Raw genomic sequence first — 16307 nt, 5'->3', positions numbered from 1 at the left:
CTAGCTCTGGAGAGCGTCACTCTGTGTTAAATGCTTGGATAGTGCGGAAGCACAAACTCTGAATTGGTGATCGTGATTCCAGTAACAGTATCTGGTTCTAAATGATATTTTAAATTGTGCAGTTGGAAGATTTTACTGTTCTTGAGTAAATGGAATAGTATATTTTGTCAGAGTTTACTTTCGATATATAAAGACGGTGCTTAGTGACCGAGGTGTAGCAAGTGTAGTGGAGACGTGCTATTGTTTCACTACTTCGAGACGGGCGCGTTTCGCGAGGAACTTCCGTAGCGAACCGTGTGCTGCTTTTCAAACTGTATTCTCACCCTTTAAGTGAAGTGTGTATTATAATTATATCAGTGCGTTTAGCTGATCTTGTAAAGAGAAAGGGTATTTCGGCTCGTAGCATTAAGCAGCGAAGATATTGTCAACCATAGTCTTCTGTGTTCCAGTGGAGTATTTTCCAGCAAGATGATGGCGATGCATGCAGAAGAAAGAAGTGCATTCTCACATGTTAATGCTGTGATTAACATGGAGTAAATCCCTCAATCAGCGGGGATGTAAGCTGCTATCTTGGTATCTCGAGAGTTGTCGGATGGAATTCAGTTAAGACGCATGTGTTATTTATGGCATGATATGTAAATTATGTTAAGTTACTAGGGCAGTGTAGATATAATTTTTAATTTTCATGTAAAGTAAGCCTGACGGCATGTGTTTGATTTTGTTAATATGATAGATTCGGATACGAGAATAATGCATGTTTATTTTATTTTCATTTGCTTTATGATTAGATGATTGGGAAAATGAGGGATTGATAGGATTAGTTGTTGTTTATTTACGCATGTTACTTAGTATAGGACATTCCGAGTTTTCCTTATTTATATGCTAGAAGGGCTAGATTGACAGGTTCATCTTTATTCAACGTTCAATACGTATTAGTTCAGTTCATTTCGGTTATTCAGAGAGACAGGTATAGATATTCTGCATGACGCATGATTTTACGGAAGCTGACTGAAGGAGCTGCAGAACGTCGTTGTTAAAATAAGATCTTTGAGTTAAGATGGATTCTGTTTACCTGATGGTCTGTAAAGGACACGAACTGAGTCTCATAATGTGGAAGGCCAATGGGATTTATGAAAAAAAGAAGAGATAAAGATTGCATGTCGAATTATAATGTATTGATGCAGGCTGATTGTGTGCCTGCCAAGAGAAAGAATATTGTGCAGATGTGTGTGCCTGCTAAGTGTCTTCTGAGTGTATATTGTGATCAGAATGGACAGTATTTATTCCAGACTACTGAGTCTGATGATATTCAATGGTAAAAGCATGCTAAGAAGGTATGAATATACGTGAGTTTCCGTGTAGCCGGCGAAAGGCGTTATCTCATGGCAAGCTGATTTCTGGCCTGTGTTTATCTGTAGGTGTGGAGGAGACGAAACTTCCTAGTGACAGCCTCGGGAGACAGAATCTAAACTTTAGCATAGTGTTGAGTTCAACATTTCTTTTCAGCTCGTAATCTACCCGCAAGTACATGACGGATGACCGCGCAGTTGAGCGCTCAAATGCAGCAGAAGGAGGCAATGTTGCCCATTGCTTTCTCCGTGATATCAAGGGTTATTTATATGTCTTTCCCTTACAGGATGATGTTTTACATTGTTATTTGTGATTGTATACTTGTCTCGTTGTTTTAAAAGGGAACAGCCCAAGTGCTGAAGTATTGGTGGTTTACCTAGTTCTGTCTAGATCTTTTGCAGTGAATCGGGTTTCATATTAGAATCTGTGTAGCATTTAAGACTTTACTCGATATCCGATGTATATAGATGTGTTTAGTTTGATTATTTGAATTGTTGTAAATATAGTGTAGGATATGCCCTTAGTATTTTGCATTACTTACATAGCGTCCATTGCGTCTTAATTATTTTCCTTTTCGTCATAAGTTTTCTTTATAATGTAACGGTAGTATTTCGACGACTCTCGGATTTAACTTAAATTTGGAAACCGTATCGTTGTGATGCGATAGTGTGTAACTCCATACGGAAATACCACATGTCAGTGTTTGTGTACACTTGTTGCCAGACAATATAAACAATGGACTATAAGACGCAGCTCAGTCTTGATGTATATAATGTTCTTTGTTGAACTTGATTTTTTTGATTTCAAATTTTGTCTGATCATTCAAGTAACGTTTTGATTTCCATTTATTTTCTACATTTTTGAGTTCATTTTGACATGTTATTTTTTCTTGATTTAATTGTTTTCTCGTAATATGATGCGGATATTTATCAATAAATCCATCTTACCCCCTATGATTGTTTCTCATTCGTGTTATACCTCCATTTCCTGTCATTGATTGATATTTTAGAGTAAAACGACTTTTTATCCTGACCCAACCGACAACCTACCCACACTCTCCCCAACCCTGAGTTAGTCGGATGTTCATACAGGAATGGAGGCATCGTCCTAGAGGGTATTTACCCCTGGGTACGGTACATGAGGGCTGGTTCGAGGTCCACTCAGCCTACGTGATTACAATTGAGGAGCTCTCTGACGGTGAGATAGCGGCCCCGGTCTAGAAAACCAAGAATAACGACCGAGAGGATTCGTCTTGTTGACCGCAGGACACCTCGCAATCTGCAGGCCTTCGGGCTGAGTAGCGGTCGGTTGGTAGGCCAAGGCCCTTCAAGGGCTGTAGTGCCATGTGGTTAGGTTAGGTTAAAATAACATTTAAGCACCTAAAAATCCTAGTCTAGTAATTACTATTGCATGTTTCTGTGGTGGTTGGAAGTCTAGTGTGTTGTCTGAATATGAAGAGGAACATGTTGGAATAAACACAAACACCCACTCTCCGAGCCAGAATAATTAATTAGACGCCACTAAAATCACCGATCCAGCCGTGAATCGAATCCAGGACCTTCTGAACCGAAGGCCTCAAAGCTGACCATTCAGCCAAGGATTCGGGGAAAACGACATCATTATTGGGTTTCATTATTTCTGTCAGTATTAACATTCAACTTTCGTGGCAGAATAAAGCAAAAATAATTATTTCGTTTCATTGTTATTTTTATCTGTTTTAACATGCAACTTTTGTAGTTTCAATCTTGCCGCCTGATGCTTAAGGCGGGCCGCCAGGTGCACCCCTATCAACATGTCTCTCAGTTTAGTACGGGAGAACACGGAAGTGTCTAGTATTGTCTATAGTGTATTTGGTAAAACACTAATTTACAATGTCAGCCATATCACCGAGAATAAGGGACACCCTGCCACAATTTATTCACACGAAAACACACCTAAGCACTTTTTATACAAACATTAACACATAAACTATAACATTACTTCCAAATTACCATCAATCTCAAACTTAAAACACACAAATATACGACCGGCAGACGAGCGCCAAGGGCGTGCCGGCATCGGTACACTTCACACCACCTACGTATTCGGAGTTCGGTGATCATGAACGGATAACCAGGGATGAAATCCATATGCAGGAACGCACTAAATAGATACCACAGACTAGTCAAAACCTGCAAGTACACGAAAAAGTACGTTTGGCACACAAACTAGGCCTGAATAAAGTAAACATTAATTTAAGTAGCAACATAATAAAAATTATGCTTTTAACTTAGGATAAGGCTCACATCCTTCCATCAGTAAGCTAAAGTAACAGGCTTATGACCGTAATAAGAAGTTAATTGTAAACCCTGGACAGCTGGTGGGTCGCTTTAGAGTATTTATTGGCTGTAATTTTCTTCCTCAGTTCTTTGGTTCGAATGTAGAAGCGTCATCTTATGTCGTAAAATAAAAGTTTTGGAATTATGTCTAACACCTATGTTCCTCGCTGCAGCTTAATTCACATGTGACACTAATTATGGGGCGGAGCTTTTGCTGTTAAAGGCGGATCTTTCGGCCACTTAAGAAATATACACTGACTAACAGAGCAAATGCAACACCAAGAAGGAGTGGTCAGAACTTTATGCCAATTGCAGGGTAGACTGACGTCACTGAGGTATGCTCATGATATGAAATGCGCCGCTGTGCTGCGCACGTAGCGAACGATAAATGGGACACGGCGTTGGCGAATGGCCCACTTCGTACCGTGATTTCTCAGCCGACAGTCATTGTAGAACGTGTTGTCGTGTGCCACAGGACACGTGTATAGCTAAGAATGCCAGGCCGCCGTCTACAGAGGCATTTCCAGCAGACAGACGACTTTACGAGGGGTATGGTGATCGGGCTGAGAAGGGCAGGTTGGTCGCTTCGTCAAATCGCAGCCGATACCCATAGGGATGTGTCCACGGTGCAGCGCCTGTGGCGAAGATGGTTGGCGCAGGGACATGTGGCACGTGCGAGGGGTCCAGGCGCAGCCCGAGTGACGTCAGCACGCGAGGATCGGCGCATCCGCCGCCAAGCGGTGGCAGCCCCGCACGCCACGTCAACCGCCATTCTTCAGCATGTGCAAAACACCCTGGCTGTTCCAATATCGACCAGAACAATTTCCCGTCGATTGGTTGAAGGAGGCCTGCACTCCCGGCGTCCGCTCAGAAGACTACCATTGACTCCACAGCATAGACGTGCACGCCTGGCATGGTGCCGGGCTAGAGCGACTTGGATGAGGGAATGGCGGAACGTCGTGTTCTCCGATGAGTCACGCTTCTGTTCCGTCAGTGATAGTCACCGCAGACGAGTGTGGCGTCGGCGTGGAGAAAGATCAAATCCGGCAGTAACTGTGGAGCGCCCTACCGCTAGACAACGCGGCATCATGGTTTGGGGCGCTATTGCGTATGATTCCACGTCACCTTTAGTGCGTATTCAAGGCACGTTAAATGCCCACCGCTACGTGCAGCATGTGCTGCGGCCGGTGGCACTCCCGTACCTTCAGGGGCTGCCCAATGCTCCGTTTCAGCAGGATAATGCCCGCCCACACACTGCTCGCATCTCCCAACAGGCTCTACGAGGTGTACATATGCTTCCGTGGCCAGCGTACTCTTCGGATCTCTCACCAATCGAACACGTGTGGGATCTCATTGGACGCCGTTTGCAAACTCTGCCCCAGCCTCGTACGGACGACCAACTGTGGCAAATGGTTGACAGAGAATGGAGAACCATCCCTCAGGACACCATCCGCACTCTTATTGACTCTGTACCTCGACGTGTTTCTGCGTGCATCGCCGCTCGCGGTGGTCCTACATCCTACTGAGTCGATGCCGTGCGCATTGTGTAATCTGCATATCGGTTTGAAATAAACATCAATTATTCGTCCGTGCCGTCTCTGTTTTTTCCCCAACTTTCATCCCTTTCGAACCACTCCTCCTTGGTGTTGCATTGTCACTGTCAGTCAGTGTATTTTCATCTTTTGGCGGTGAAAATCAATACTTCTTCTCGTTATAACCCGACTTGCGATCCGGCATTTTCACACATTCACGTAATACTACATATAGCTATAGAATAAGAGGAGAGAAATTGAGGCATTGCCATGGGAAAGGTAGTAAGTCATAACATGTGAATTTTACAGGAGAAGGAACAAAAATAGTTTTTCCAACGTTCTGAAGCAGATGTTACTGAAAATAAATCATGTAAAATCAAGGAGTAATCCATTTTAACACACTAATTTATGTTAATTATGTTTCAGGTACCAATTGTGCTATAAAATACGAGGGCTGATAAACAAAGACTGAGACCGATTTTTTTCACAGATGTTTATTACTCTATTTCAATGTTTATATGATATTTTTCAAAGTAGTACCCTCCTACTTCAATGTACTTTTTATAGCGTCTCTGCTAATCCTTGAACACCAGCTGCAGACGATTCTTTATCAGGTCCTTGAGAATTGACTCACTTTTCTTGAGCACTGCTTCAGAGTTCTCAAATCGAATGCCCCTAAACTTTGCCTTTAGTGACGGGAATAAAAAAAAATTACAGGGTGCAAGATCAGGGCTATAAGGTGGATGCGGTACACAGGTAATGTTGAATCGAGCCAGAAATGCATTACTTGATTTGCGACCTGAGGCCGTGCATTGTCGTGATGAAGTCACCACCCAGTCCGAGAAAGCTCTGGTCGTTTTTTTTGCAATGTGCTTTTCGTAAGTTTCAGTGGCTGTATGCTTTAAACGAAAACAGAATTGGATTGCGCTGTACTGCTCCTCTCGCGTCACCCGCGGGTTTTGTCTGGTATACGAAATCAAATACAGTAGTGAAAATACGCGACACTTCCGGATTTAGCCTTGTTAAAATGGGAGACAAGTCGCAAGTAGCGCTCCTAGTGGCTTGACCTGAAAATTCGCGCTAAATTCAAATATCAATGGAAATGTATATACGGAAATGGATAAATAAATAAAGTCTAGAAAGAAAGTGTTACTAAGATGTTAACTTCAAAGTTGCTAAAGCAATTCTGGATAAATTACTGAAGAATTATTTAACAGGTTATTAATTAAAGACTGAAATTAGACATATAATCAAGATGTGAAATGGACTGCTGTGAAAGGGCTTGATCTTTCTTTTATGCATTACTCTTTTTAGCTTTAGAATTCCTGCCTGAACGTTCACAGCTATATTTTTCTTTTTTCTCATTTAAAAGCATTGTGTCATCATATTAAAACATCTGTCAACAAAAATATCGGAACATTCCTTACACACATTATTCAATGAATTTAAATTTAAGAGCTGGACAATTTTCCAATCTTGCTTTCCATGGCGAAGTCACGAAAATCCCAGGCGTCATCAAGATTACTGTACATGAAATGGTCGAGAACGTTTAGCCTCCTTGATTATTTCCGCATCGTTTTTGGAACCATTGTTGGACCACACTTAGGACCTATTTTTGAAAACAAAGAACTAGTACGAACGTTATGCCAAGATGCTGGCAATAATGACTAAGCATTTTGAATGGAATAGAGCGGGCGAATTTGCCGTGCGGTTAGGGGCGCGCAGCTGTGAGTTTGCATCCGGGGGACAGTGGGTTCGAGTCCCACTGTTGGCAGCCCCAAAGATGGTTTTCCGTGGTTTGCCAATTTCGCACCAGGCAAATGCTGGGGCTGTACCTTAATTAAGTTCACGGCCGATTCCTTCCCACTCCTAAGCCTTTTCTATCCCATCGTTACCATAAGACCTATCTGTGTGAGTGCGACGTAAAAAAATGTAAACAAAAAGAATGGAACAGGTTTCGGAGGCATTCTTGCAATTGAAGTACCACTATGACGAACTATAATAGCTAACAAATACCTTGTCTATGCCAAACCTCGTGGACTTAATGCAGGTTCCGTCTTGCGCCAATCGTAGAAACTAATCTACTGCACCAGTTGACTTGGCACCTTTTCCAAGCTATTGGTAACAGCGTTTACTACGTTCTCTATAAAAAACATTAAATTTCGATTTTTTTACTTGCTACCTTTCCCACGTCAATCCGTCAATTATTTCGCTCATATTCAAACACTGACTATCATTGCAGTGGCACAGGTGACAAAAACATACTGAAGCCGGCACACTTGTACAAATCGTTAGGATTTAACATAAAATTCCCCGTTCGAAAATATACTCCCATTGTAAAGCGCTAGAAAATGCTAAGTCCTAAAATCTACCGTCTCCACTTATAACCTAAAACGTAAACTAATTCAATGTGTCGTCATTAGCCAGTTGATTCTCTCTCAATATATCGTGCAATAAACATCTCAGACCTTGTCATTTCTCCTCCCAGGAAACACAATTTGTTGGTCCCTTTAGCCTTATCTCCCCATCTTAATGACCGAACCGTTCACCAATATTACGTAATCATTGAATCTAAATGGCCCTCTAAATCAATAGAACTCGCTACTAAAGGAGCGTCCAGTTAAAATTCTTTCTGTTCATATTTCAGCGGCGAACTGCAGCTTCATGGCCGTTAGTGTTTATATTCAAAGAATAGTGTCATGTGCAACGTTCACAGTGACTGTTTGAATAGACTTCTCAATCTCTTTTAAAACCCTACCTCGTTCTCATTTTTTGCCCTCAGGGTAATCCAAGAAGAGTCTAATGCATTTATAATTACGTAGTTATGCAAATTTTGAAGACGTTAGTTATGTAATGCCTGGACGACATTGTTAAAAGTACGGACGGGGAAATAAAACATTATGAAGTAAGCCGCCATCTTGGGAGTGGCAATTTAAATGAAGATGGATGTCCATTTGTCTTTGATGTGACAGAGTCATGGTTAAACAAATCACTCATGGGCGCTGCTCTTTTCTCCTTCATCTATATTTATCAACTGACAAGAATGTCTGTCTAATGGAAACTGTTATCTGGTCAATCATGTTCTTAATGACAAGCCTTTAGTTTCAATTTCCAGGCATTACTGATGGGAGGGGCAGTAGAAAAGTTCAAATGCCGAAGGGTTGGATATAAATCTCTAAGAGTAAATAAATAAAGACGTTACAAGTTGTCTAGACGTGAAACGTGCATGTTTTAAGGGGCCAGTTGTAGGTCATTTAGTTGATCAACATTCGTGTCTCAAGAATAAAAATTACACGTCGGATTTATATACTGCATAAATCACAAATAAAACATGTCACTATGCTGCAAATTGTGGTGAAATATGCATTTAAGTCTGCACGTATTCTCATGCTATTACGCACGCGATGCACCCACACCAAAACATAAAATCATTAACATAATTAAACTACTGAATGAAAAACAAAAAATTCACACTACTGTTTCACTAATACAAAAATCCGTGCATAGTTGGTATCAGTGTTCGCTTTTAAAGCAACATGCACACATATCCTAGATAAGGCACAGTATGTTAATTCATACATATCATAAATAAAAATAGGTAAGGTTGGAAGAAAGCCGTGAAAAACACACAATCGTGAAGAAACATAATTAAATACACATTCCTCTTCCATTTTGCACTACATACCCTACTTTTCCCGTCCATAATTTGTTTTGCACAACACTACAGCAGTCTTCTCCAAGTGTTCTAGTATAGATCTGTGGCGTTTGTGTGTTAAAACTAGCTTCAATCAGTCTTGCCAACTTATATTTTCAAGATCCGCTAAATACTACTAAAAATCCGCTAAAATTCCGCCAAGAAATTCGATCTCAAATAATGAGCAATAATAATAATAATAATAATAATAATAATAATAATAATAATAATAATAATAATAATAATAATAATAATAATAATAATAATAATAATAATAATAACGCTTCATAGAAAGGACGAACTGGAAAATATCCTAAAAGAAGAGCGAAAAATCATGAGGAAAATTTTAGGACCAAGACACACGGGAGAAGGGTACCGCCTTCAAACCCGGAAATCCACAGAAAAATTATCTAATATTGCGGCAGACCTCAGGAAAAAAAGGCTAAAATTTTATGGACATGTTAAGAGGCTTCCAGAAACTAGACTAACCCACCAAGTTCTTGAAAGAGTTGACAAACTGAAGAATTTTCCTTGGACAAACAAAAGCGGACATGAAGGACGCACAAATTCTCAGTGAAGACATTTTGAATCGAAATATATATACAGAGAAAATTGACAATTGGGAAGTTACTCCAGAGAATGAAGTACCAAAAAGAGCAGGTACTAAGTGGACGGAAGAAAGGAAAAGGATCTTTAGTCAACAGATGAAAGCATCCTGGATCCTCCGCAAACGAAATCATAAATAAAGCTTCGTGTGTTCCGAAAGGGACCATTCACGCATAATAATAATAATAATAATAATAATAATAATAATAATAATAATAATAATAATAAATGTCTGCACTCACCTGATCTGTGAGTTTCACTGGGATTAACCCCCTGCCTGCGAGCCGGCGAGCTAAAACTTGTAGGCGTTTTAGTGCCGGGTGCAAACTAGGTGAATCCCCTACCTCAAGGGCCACACACAGAACAGGCCAGTTCATTAAACGGTCCTCCTTCATAGCATATAATAAATGCTACTCTCACACAGTTTCATTATCTGTCCTCATTCGTCAACTAAGAGAAAAGTAATCTTTCCCCACGCATTACAAATTTATGATACCATGATCTCATAACATCAAATCCAAATAACCTGTTTTCCTCATGTGACTGCTAGCTCCTGATAAGAAATACGGAACAGCTCGGAGACAGACTGGAGTACAAATTTAAAAAAAAAAACGTAAGATGGATAAAACACTAAATTCCGCTATGATAAATCTAGAATTCCGCCAAAAAAAATCGCTGCCCGATAAATGATATATTTATTCGCCGACAGTCTTCTAATTCCGCCAAATTTACCGGAAATCCGCAAACCTGGCAACACTGGCTTCAATGCGCAGAATGTTCTCTCTACATCTATCCATGTGGGAGGATAGTACACTCATGTTCATAAAACCAGAACACCTTGAAAGACTAGAGATAGGAAGTTCATATTCACAGGATATGTGTATTAGTATGTTCTGAAGAAATGATTAGCATTTAAACCATGTCGGCCTTCAGGTGCAAAGTCCACACCGATATCTCGGCGCACCACCACCGACTGGTAAAATGTGTTGTCGTTATAAACCGAAGGTAATGGATCAGTGTGACTTGAACAGACGTGCAGGATTCTTTCCAGACGTATGCGAGAACCGTACCGTCAAATGGAACGACGTCACCGGGGACAGGAATGGCAGCAGATAGTGTTTTCGGACGAACCCAGGTTCTGTTTATTTGTAAATGATGGCCGCGTTTTGGTTCGCCGCGGACAAGGGGAGAGGCATCACATTGACTGCATTCGCACAAGACATACAGCGCCAACTCAAGGCCTCATGGTGTAGGGTGCTATTAGGTACAACCATCAAATCACAGTTGGTGCATATCCAGGGCAATGTGACCAGTTTGACCTACGTGAATAACATTCTCCGACCCGTAGCCGTAACCTCTCTGCACGAAACCCCAGACGCCATATTTCAGCAGGACAATGCGCGACCAAATGTTGCTGCACGAACGCGTGCCTTCTTGTTGTCACAGGATGTTAGACTGTTGCCCTGGCCCGCTCGATCACCGGACTTGTTGCCAATCGAAAATGTGTGGGATACGGTGAAACGATGGGTGCGGCGCTGTGAGCCAATGCCAACCACCAAAGACGAACTGCGGAACCAGGTGAATGCAGCATGGATGGCTATACCCCAGGACGCCATTCGGGCCTTATACGCGTCGATGCCATCACGCATGGAACAAGTTATCAGTGCCCATGGAGGACCCAGTGCCTACTAGGCAACAAGACACATGTTAAACCGAGGTGACTCAAATACTGATCGTTTCTGCAGAACATACTAATGAACGTGTCCTGTGAATAGGAACTTCCTATCTCTAGTCCTCCAAGGTGTTCTGCTTTTTATAAACATAAGTGAACCCCGCTATACCGGTTGCAAGCCCGGGCATCTCATCTCGCAAGTGATGAGGACGGAGGAGCAGGAGAGTATAAACCTCGTTGAAAACCAGGGTCCATCTGGCTCCGGATGGTAGCACCCTGTTATAGGGCCCCTACCTAGAGTTACAGGTGAAGAGGGCCAACGGCTTGAAGGGTGGATGAATATATGTCCCAACAGCTGGAAAGGCGGAGGAGTCTCTCTTCCTGGTAGTGGAAGCAGCGCTATCAGTATCAGCACAGTGCAGGACTAAAAGGTGTCTACTGGACAGTTGCTGAAAATTTACTGGCTTGGTCAAGAAGACTTGAATGGCAGTAAAACGCGATATGGAAGGCAACGAGAAACCACCACATTATTTTTTCTAGTATAGCAACCATGGATAGTACGAATTGTAACTTATTTACTACTGATCATGGTACTCGAACACCAAGATCCGGCAGGAGAGTAACTGAGGTACCCCAGGTCGTCAGCAAGCGAATACCTCAGAAGTTTGGAGAAGGGATTAAAATAGGGACATAGAGTGCAAGAAGACTAGAAGAACTCAAGCGAATTATGGATAAAAAACAAAATAGAAATCCTGGGATCATGTGAAACTAGATGGCCTGGCAAAGATGATTTCCACAGTGACCCATTCAGAGTTGTGTACAGTGGAAATGAAAATGGTGGACAATATGGAGTAGCTGTAATATTAGGAAACTGGCAAATGTACCCGTGCTTCGCTACGGTGTTCGACATTGTATTCGAATATCGAATTAAATACTGTACATACAGAAATAAGATTGTTTTAAAATGGCATGTCTCTTAGCGTTATCCGAGAAACAGCATAGGAAGGTTCCTAATACGGTGTTTCCAATGTAAAGTGCTTGTTACGGATTTGTAATGATAACGGCAGGCTCACTTACCTACTGCCATTCACAATCGAGTTGGGAAGTTTTCATTATAATTGCAGGCCCCATCGCCTACTGCGCGGTCATAATCGATTTGGGAGTTTTCGTTACAATGGCAGGCCCCCTTTCCTACTTCCAGACAGATTACAGTTTTCATTAGAATGTTTGGCAACTTCCCTACTACCAGTCGAAATTGAGTTGTGCAGTTATAATTATAATGACAGGCCCCTTTTCCTACAGCCAGCCAGCTTACTACCAGTCACACCAAGTTGGTGAGTTTCCATCAAAATAACAGGCCACTATGCCTAATACCAGTCACATTTTAGATGGATACATTTGTTTATAAGGGCGGGTACCCTTGCCTACAGCCAAATACAATCGGGTAGGGGACTTTTAAAGAACAATGCATGCTCCCTTGCCTTCTGCAAGTCAAATCGAGAAGTGAATTATTCACTACAATGGTAGGCCTTCCTTGCTAATGCCAGTTACACAGGTGTTGGAGAAGGACCCCATTCCTACTGCCAGTTAAAGTCGGTGTGGGGAGAACTGATTACAATAGCAGACACACCCTTTCTCGATCGCTACAAGACGACATCAGTGAATATATATAGATCGACATACGAAAGTATAAGCATGCTTAAAATATTGCAGACCTTCATTTACAGATTGACTGCTGCAAAGGATTGTACCATAAGACGTCAGATTTAGCGGCCTAAATGGCTGGTCGTATGATATATGATCTATTCATGGGTCAGATTGAGTTAGAAACGTTGAATAGGGTAAAATTTTTGTAAGATTATCTCACATTGCATTACTTTTCAGATAATTATGTGACAGCTACATACATAGCATTTGGCTCACATATGGCTACTGGGTGGGCCAATTTTCGTGTAGGGTTTGATGATTCTATATTTCTTATAAGTGATTGAAAGTATGAATTATGCATGTGAAAAGTCCAAATTTACTTAACATCGAGAAATAGACAAAAATCAAACGTAAAAAGGTTACAGATACAACAAAAAGTCATAAGACCAAGGTTGTAGATCACTCCAAATTGAACGGAGATTGGCCTTCCCTTATGTGATAGGACTTCGCGAAGATCTGCACCATCATTAAAATTGCCTCCATATTTCGATATTCTTCGGGGAAAAACGTGAAAAATTTAAAGCTCTTGTAAATGTTCTGTCCGTTACAGGCTAAAACGTATCATTTTGCCAAATTTCTGTTTTCTTGTTCGTCTGGCAGATTATGCCGCAATGTGGATTTTGGGCGAGGATGGTTAAAATTAGGACTTTCAGGAAACTGTACCAAAAAAAGTATGCAGATGGTTATTATTATTACCCCTTAAACGCGTAGCTGTGCGAACATTTCGCTAAAATAGTCAATGTACAGGCACACAGTCGTTAGGATTTTACTTATATAGATAAGGAATCTGCTCCACGTACAACACCTTTTGGTCTATGTCTGCTGGACTTACCCTGAAAAACCGACCATTCATGATATCTCCCTTATTAATCTTTCTGTCGGAAAAATACACATGAAAAAAGTTTTAGAAATTGATTTCCAACAAATTTGGTCATGTACTGTATATATTGTGGAAGAGTAAATTCACCATTTCGGTTCCCTATAAACCGCCAGTCCATTCCAGGAACAGGAAATGTTATTGACCTTTAAAATCTACCTTTGGAAAAGTGGATGCTAAATATAAAATTTGGTTCAAATATCTTCAATAGTTTTCAAGTTGTAAGGAATACGCTCAACACGCGCCCGTTCTTAAGTTAAGTCCGGTTAATGATATCTCCCTTACAAATCCTCTTACTGAAATGATGCACATGAGAAAAAAAGGTTTAAAAATTAATTTCCATTAAGGCAGGTAGATTTCTATTAAGTTTGGTTGTGTATATTTTGTGGGAGTGCAAAATCACGGTTTCGGTTTCGTATAAGCCCCCCAGTCATTTCATGGATTTAGAAACAATATTTGCCCTGAAACCTATCCAAGGACAGGTGGATTCTAAATATGAATTTTGGTGGAAATATATCCAGTAGTTTCCAAGTTATAGACAAACAGACAAACATAAAAACCGACACCAAAGCTAAAAATATGCAGAACGTCATTATTACACCTGAAACGGATAACTGTACAGAAATGTCACCAAAATAGTCAATGTACAGACACACTCTAGAAGTGCAGACCTTTATTTCGAGAGTTACTGCTTTGAAACTCTGCGACATATCTGCAAACGGACCTCACCATCAGACGCCTCTTTCAGGTTCTACATGGTTGGTCCCATGACATCTTCTCGTATCTCCTATATTTATGGGTTAGATTGAGTTAGAATCATTGGGTGTGAAATTTTGTACAGTTTTCGCATACTACTTTATATTTGTGATACTCATGTGACAGATAGAATCATAAAATTTGGCTGTCACATTGCCACTGGTCATGCCAATGTGCGTGCCGAATGTCATGATTCTATCTTTCCTATAAGTGTGCCAAATTAATGTTAACATATATGTGTGAAAGTACAAAATGAACTTGAAATCGGGAAATACAGCTCTATTTAACGTATAAGGAATAGAAATACGATAAAAAGTCATAGGACCAAAGTTGTAGATCTCTCCAAAATGAAATGCGATTGTGCTTTCTGATTTGTGATAAGACTTACAGATTAGTCACCAATTATCCCGAAACGAAGGTGTGCACCGTCGTTAAAATTGCATCCATATTTCGATATTTTCCGGGGCCGAAAGTTATACATTTGCATAGCTTAGCATATTTCCTCAAAGGTAAGAGTGTCAAGCTTTCGGGATTAGCACTCGCATACATACGGTGTAATTAAGGAAGAAAATAATTCAGTAAAGAAAGTTGAAATTAATAGAAAATGGATTAAAACTGAGGACAGCCGGATGACGACAAATATGTAAATACCAAGTGAATGTATTGGAAAATCAAATGCCCCTCAATAAAGTATGCTGGTGTGAGTTGTGGATATAAGAAAGAGGTAACAGAGGAGAAATTTAGGCACAGGCATATTAGGTCAACAGATAAGATGACTAATGGTGTTATTACTTAAGCTATTCGAGGACGGTTATAAACTCCAACGATATTCCGCCAATATCCCGCAGAATGGCCGATTGACGCCCTCTCTTGCCTTCTACCCAAGGAACAACCATGAATTTAAAGGTATGATGAGGAAAATGGAAAAACGTCACTTCCCTGCTGGCAAGCAGTCAGAGACGTTGCCATGGTAACCTGTAGGTTCGTTGTCGGTCTGTCGGTCACACACGCAGACCATGATACCCGCAGAAAATAGTAAATTTCTCCGTCATTTTAATAGTAAGGTAAATTATGAACATAACAAAAGTTGTTTATAATGAAGAGACGTTTCACATACGGTCCACGGAGTTTACAGAAAATCAATAGTATAAGAGAAAATGGAGGAAAACCGTTCTGGTTTTCCTATAAACTCCCCGTCTAATCAAAGATTTTAAAATGAACTACATATAGAAACCTTCCTCGGGGTGAGTATACTCCAAATATGAAGTTTGGTTGAAATCTATTCAGCCGTTTTGCCATGATGGTGGAACAGACAAACAGACAGACACGAAAAGTAAAAACCACCGATTCGGTCTTAAGTTGACCTAAAACGGATAAATATCTGAAAAATTGGCAAAACAAACGAAATTACAGACAGCGGACTCCCTACAACTTTATTTATAAGATAAGTGGGCAAACAACGTGCTAAACACGTATCATGTCAATGATAGAATGATGATGGTGAAAAGCTGCCAAACTAACAGATATAGTAATAATACATATATATTTCCCTACTACTGGACATGACGATGAAGTTGAGGAAATGTATAATAAAACAGAAGATATAATTAAAATAAACAATGACAAAGGTAACATAATCATAATGGGAGACTTCAATGCTGTGGTTGGTAGCAATATTACTAGAAACGTTGCTGGCAGATTCGGCCTAGGACGAACAAATGATAGAGGAGAACCTATGATGGACTTCTGTGAAGAACAGGACATGATCAAAATGAACACTGTATTTGACATGCCT

This window comes from Anabrus simplex, chromosome 1 (genome assembly GCF_040414725.1).
Source record: "Anabrus simplex isolate iqAnaSimp1 chromosome 1, ASM4041472v1, whole genome shotgun sequence".
Classification (NCBI taxonomy): domain Eukaryota; kingdom Metazoa; phylum Arthropoda; class Insecta; order Orthoptera; family Tettigoniidae; genus Anabrus; species Anabrus simplex.
The sequence above is the reverse complement of the archived record's forward strand: the minus strand, read 5'-3'. Positions refer to the sequence as shown.